General features: G+C 28.2%; 1 non-coding gene across 1 annotated transcript; it reads right to left on the reverse strand.

The window, feature by feature from the left end:
- Positions 1-5,689: 5,689 nt before the first annotated feature.
- On the reverse strand, positions 5,690-5,779 carry LOC141722790 (small nucleolar RNA snoR1). The gene has a single exon (XR_012575792.1). It is a non-coding gene; the product is annotated as a small nucleolar RNA snoR1 (small nucleolar RNA).
- Between the last annotated feature and the right edge of the window lie 571 nt (positions 5,780-6,350).

Consider the following 6,350-nt stretch of genomic DNA (forward strand, 5'->3'; position numbering starts at 1 on the left):
AAGTTCTTAAATTAGTTATACAAATTTAGTATCCCTACTATTAAGAAATGTGGAAATTTTGTCACACTTGGGAATGTCTTTTTAAGATAATACCTCAACATATTACCGGTCACCGGCATGTGAATTTATGCCCGTTAAAGACAATTTTCAGACAACTTTTTATCATCGCATTACCATTTATCCCTATCTTTGTTCACATCAAACATATACTATAATCTTTCCTTGGTCACCTATCATTTTCTTTTGATAACTAATCTGCTCATATTTCCTGACCAAATCTAATTTATCTCTATCAATAAAAGTGGATTTTATGTAATTATATAATTTGAAAATCTATATAGAGTTCAATAGGATTTCTTCTCAAGTACTTTTAAATTGATATTTTTATTCTAGTTATATGCTTTGACGTGCCAATTAAAATAGTCGATTTAATATATGCATGCATAATATAGATATTAATTAAATATATGCTATCAATTTTTTTATAAATTGAATCACAATGGATACATATCCGGATCAAATGTATTATATATATTTTAGTTACTAATATATACAAAAGTAATTTGATAATCTTATATAAACTAAATCATAATTTGTAATATGATTCCTACCTTCGTTCACATCAAACATGTATTATAATCTTTCGTGTAGTTTTGATAACTAATTAGCTCATTTTCCTTCTATTCGACTAAATCTAATTTATCACTATCAACCCCTCATCGACTTACATTTATAAATCTCTGCCTAATTAATTATTTTCATAAAATGATAGAGGTTATAATGGTGATGGTGGATATGTTGGCCGTAAAAGTGGGGTTTTTATGTAATTATATAATTTGAAAATTGATATAGTGTTCAATAAAATTTATTTTGAAGTCCTTTTAAATTGATGTTTTTATTCTAGTTATATATTTTGATTGCCAATGGAAACAGTCGATTTAATATATGCATGTATAATATAGATATTAACTAAATATATGCTATTAATGTTTTTGTATAAATCGAATCCTAATAGGTACATATCGCGATCATATGTATTATATATAATTTAGTTTGTTAGATATATTTTATAATGTCATGACTAATGTGATTTATGTTTAGTTTACAGATCTTACTTAAACAGGACAAATCAGTACTTAACTGAAATCAACACTTATACTGAAGTTAGAACTTACATCATCAGTATTTAAGGTTCAGAAGATATTTATCAAAAGATAATATCAGGACTTAAAGGAAACGTTCAGATAAGGAAGGCAACTGATTTACAGGAAGAGAAGATCGAGACAAACATAAGAAGAGATATGCATGAAGAAGGAATTCTATGAAGAATATAATACTTGAAAGAAAAGATATCTGATTGATATATTTTAGGAAGCAGAATTATATTCCATATCAATTAGCGATTATCTTGTAACTGTGTAGTATATAAATACAGACATAGGGTTTACACTATAAGTGTTATCACAATCGAGAAGATTATTCATTGTAACCCTAGCAGCTCTCGTGATATTTGTTCATCAGTGAGAGAGGACAGTTCCATACTGTAACAAAGTTTATTTTTTTAAATAAAGTTTGTTTTCTGTTACTTGAGTTATTAAAGTTCGATTTGATTGTGCTATACACTGTATTCACCCCCTCTACAGTGTGTGTGACCTAACATAGTTACTAATATATACAAAAATATTATAGTAATCTTATATTAACTAAATCGTAATTCATAATATAAATATAGTAAATATGGTAATGAATTTAAGAAATATTATAAAATTATTTTTGTTCAGTATTTAAATCTGTTAATTTAATTTTACGGGCATATGAAAATCATATGTTCAACCCTTTTAAATATTAATATTTTAACATTAATATAAATATAGGGTCACATTATTAATTTAATAAAAGACTCAAAATTCATACTCGTAGATACAACACATAATCAGTATCTCATATATAAATTATTTTGGATCCTAATCGTTTAAATTAACAAACAATTTTAAATATTAAAACAGAGAAATTTTCAAACCTTTTCATATTTTATTAATTTCAGTTTTCTTTAAAGAGAGTTTTATGGTGTGATGGTCAATTGATAATGTAGTAAATCAGTTTTAAAATGGTAAAAAATTTTATGTAGTCTAAATGGTTGAACATGGCAACATGTGAAATGCCATGTCATTGGTTCGACACTACTTAATATCAACATTTTTAATATATTTCATTACACTAAGGGTAATGAGTAATTTTGTAAATGGCATAAAGAAACCTACCTAAGCAGTAATATATATATGTATATATATATATGTATATATGTAAATATATATATATATATGTATATGTATATATATTTACTAAATAGATACATAGATTATATTCGATTATCGTACAAAGAAAATAGAGTTAATACGACCAAAAATGAATTCTAACACCTTGAAGTGAAAATTTGCAGAAAAAAAATATAACTTACTAATAAAAGAATAATACATAAACCGACACGAAAAAATACAACTTATGTAAGTTTAAAAGAAAAATGCAGGAAAGCATTAATATCTCAAAAAATTCACATATGTCATAAAGTTTATTTTGAGAGATTATAATCCCGGACTATTATTATATCAAATTATTATAAATTTGAAGGGCCATGATTGTACAGAACTATATTCCAATCAATTTTCGATTCATTATTTATGTACTCAAATAATTACATTTCTTTCAAAATTCCATTATAGATGAATATAATTATGGGAATGTAATGCATGGGATAATAGCCTTTTAAATCCAAGATAGTTGAGGTTATAGTCTAGGAAGCAAATACTACAATCTTTCGGTCAACCTATTTTATATTTGGCAAGTGATACCATTGGATATGATATTATATTAAACAACCCTACTTCTTTTAAAGATGTACGCGATATTACTACGGTAAGATAATTCCATATTACCCTTGACATTTATAAATTTTATAAATGAATAAGTTTTCTAATTAAAATATTTATTTTTACGTAAGGAAAATATTGAATTGTTACCCAAAGAAAATTGATAGAGGAAACGTAGGAGAATTTTCGAAAATGCAATCAAGCCTTAAATTGAAAATTGATATAATGAACAAAATAATAGCCCTTTAAATCCAAGATAGTTAAGGGAATAATTAAGGAACTACAATATTTCGGCCAATTTTTAAATTTGGCAAGGAGGCACAATCTTTCTTCCAATCTTTTTTAAATTTGGCAAGTAATATTATAGTAAGCACATCATTTATCATATAGCACACCATTGGATATACTCTTATACAAAATAACACCCCAACAACTTTTATACATGTAGCATGGAGAAAAATATACTATTGGACATTCTCTTATATAAAACAATGGATATATGCTTCTCATCCTGACAAGATGTCCATGGTTCAAGTCTTGGTGAAAACAAATGTGTGCATGAATAATTTCATGTACAAATTAAAGAGGCTAAGAAACATTAATAACATAATATTATTTTTTTTGAATAAAATTAAGATTAAAATGCTTGATGAGAATTCTTCATTTTTTATTTTGAAATCGAAAGTAATTAACTCCCTATTGAAAAGACCATATCTGCGTTCTGTTAGGTCAAGCTATGCATAATATCCTCTTTTCCACGAAACAAAAATCTTATTAATAATTAAATATTTGAACATACGTTAATTAAATCTGAGTGTGCATTATCCACTCGTAAAACACAATCAGCTATCGAATGAGTAAGTCTTGCTAAGTAGTAAACTACTTGACTCACACAGTGTTTTACAAAGTTTAATGACACCTTATGTTCATTTAACTCCATCAAGACCTCCTTACACTCATGTATGTAGGGATGGACAATCACCGCGCCTCGTTTGGGTTGGGATTCAAGGATTTTTTTAGGGGCGGGGCGGGGATGATGGAGAATTTTATGAAGATTTCGGTGATCAAAGGCGGGATCAGGGATGAGTGTTTCCTCGCCCCGATCCCCGACCCCGATTGTGTATATAAATAAATAATATATATTACTAATTAATTATTAAAAATAGATAAATTTTATAATATTATTTGAATTTAAAATAATCTATAATTTATTGATCAATATTTTATTTTATATTATAATACAATATATTATTATGATTTAAAATTTGTCGTTTATTTGTATCATATAAAATTTTGATATAATATGATATTAAAAATATGAGATAATATCAATATATTTATATGTCAACAATTATTATTTTATATTATTTTAAAAAAATATGAAATATAAAATAACATTATTATTTTTGAATTAAAAATTTAAATTCCCTGAAAACTCGTGGAGATCCCCGTTCCCTGAAAACCCGTGGGGATCCCCACTCCCCGACCTCGAAGTGCCCCTCTGCCCATTCCTACGTGTATGACCAGTTGAAATCTGTTTTTACCACCACGCTACTCCAATGTTTTTTTATCCAACTCAAGGCTTACCAAGGCTTTCTTGATGCCTTTTTCCGTGGCCACTTCTGATAAAATGTGGCCTTGCTTGCATCATTCTATAGCCTCAATCAGTCCACTTACATAATCTTGAGCCACTCTAGAAAAACTAAAATAATAAGAAGCTGCAAATAGTGTCGTGTCAGTATTTAGTTTAATCGTATTTTTATCTGGTACGGTCTAATGCTACGCACCATCCACTGGTGTCATGAACAAAAGAGATGTGTCAAAGGCTATATCTTGAGCATTTTTCCTTTGATTGAAGAGAGGTTTTGCTGAAGTGACCAACTCTACAGCTTCCGAAACCAGTCGTATCTAAATACGATCGGTTTTGGATCCAATCATACATATGGGGGTGATATTTAGTATTCGGTTGTATTTAGTCTAAATACGACTGTCTAACTACAACTAGTTAAATACGACCGTTAAATTCGACCGATCAAATTCAATCGACGTTGGTCGAAATTGATTTTTCACTTAAAATTTGAAAATCCCACCAAAATAATTAAAATGTTTGAAATATTTTAAAAAGCCCGCCCAATTATTAAACTCGGCCGTATCTTGTCAATTATAAGATATTAAATTCAACCCCATCCAGACGAATAAACAAATACCGGTTTATTAAAAAAATCTCGTCGGAGTCGGAAAAATTCCAGATTTCGGCAAGCTTCAAAAATCCGGCTAAAATAGACCTAGACTCTTGAATTTCGAGAAGCGAAGCGAGAGCATGAAGAACTATAATCTGATACTATTGAAACAATTCAGTGAATGACACTGCAAGTACTACTTCCCAACGCCGACCAACCAGATCGTTAGCGCCATTCCAATTCAGCAACAAAAATTATCACAGTCCGGAAAACACAACACCAAAGGCACCTCTCCTAAAAACATTACTTAGCTTGGTGAAAGAAATCTTAGTAATAAGGCGATGAGTCAAATTGTAAACCATCAACATCCTCAAAACACATAACAATAATCGCACAAAATCAAATTGGAAAAAACCATCCAAATATCCATATATAAGCATACAACTAAATTAAAAAACTACATCTATCACCAAACCGAAAAGTTTCATCAAAATAGAAAATCCACTAATCGATCCATATGCCATTTCAAATTCATAAGGAGAGTAAAAGAGACTACCTTCAATTGCACTCGCATACGTATAATTCATATATACATCAACATTATAAATTAAATAAATAACCAAAAATCAAATAACAAAATATGGCTCAGAGTGTTGCTGAACGTGCTCAAGGAAAAGCAAAGGCTTTTCTCATACAAGAGGTGTCAAAAAAATAGCATCAATCATCTTTGCCGATAGTTAGTGTATATATAATAAGAATAGGCTCAACGAGAGAGAAAGAGAGAAAGGGAGAGAGAAGAGAGAGAGAAGCTGGTGCTAAATTAGGGTTTTATTGAGACAGAGAATATGTAGCCTTTTGAATGGGCTTAATTTGCAAATTACTAATGCTTTCCCACACATATATTTTACTCCTCATCGAATTGATTTTTTTTTTAATAAATTGAATTGATTGTAATATATAATTCCTTTTTTAATTTTAGGACATAAATATAATAATTATTTAAATTTTTACTTAAAAATATTATAATATATAAATATATCTTAACAACTTAATTTTAATTAAAATATGAAATTATGATTTTGGTAAATTTTATCATAAATTTTATCAGTTTGACTAGTACAACTAACTAGAATTGGTATTTTGATTTTTTTTAAAAATATTTTTCGATCCAATTGAATGGATGTGTATCTATATATATATTAGTGATATAACCAAATTTATATACGAAAATAATTTTATTTGATTTGTCATTTTAACAGTCAAGTTTTAGTTTGACTAGTACAACTAACTAGTGTTTATTCCA

The sequence above is a fragment of the Apium graveolens genome, chromosome 4 (genome assembly GCF_009905375.1).
Source record: "Apium graveolens cultivar Ventura chromosome 4, ASM990537v1, whole genome shotgun sequence".
Taxonomy (NCBI): Eukaryota; Viridiplantae; Streptophyta; class Magnoliopsida; order Apiales; family Apiaceae; genus Apium; species Apium graveolens.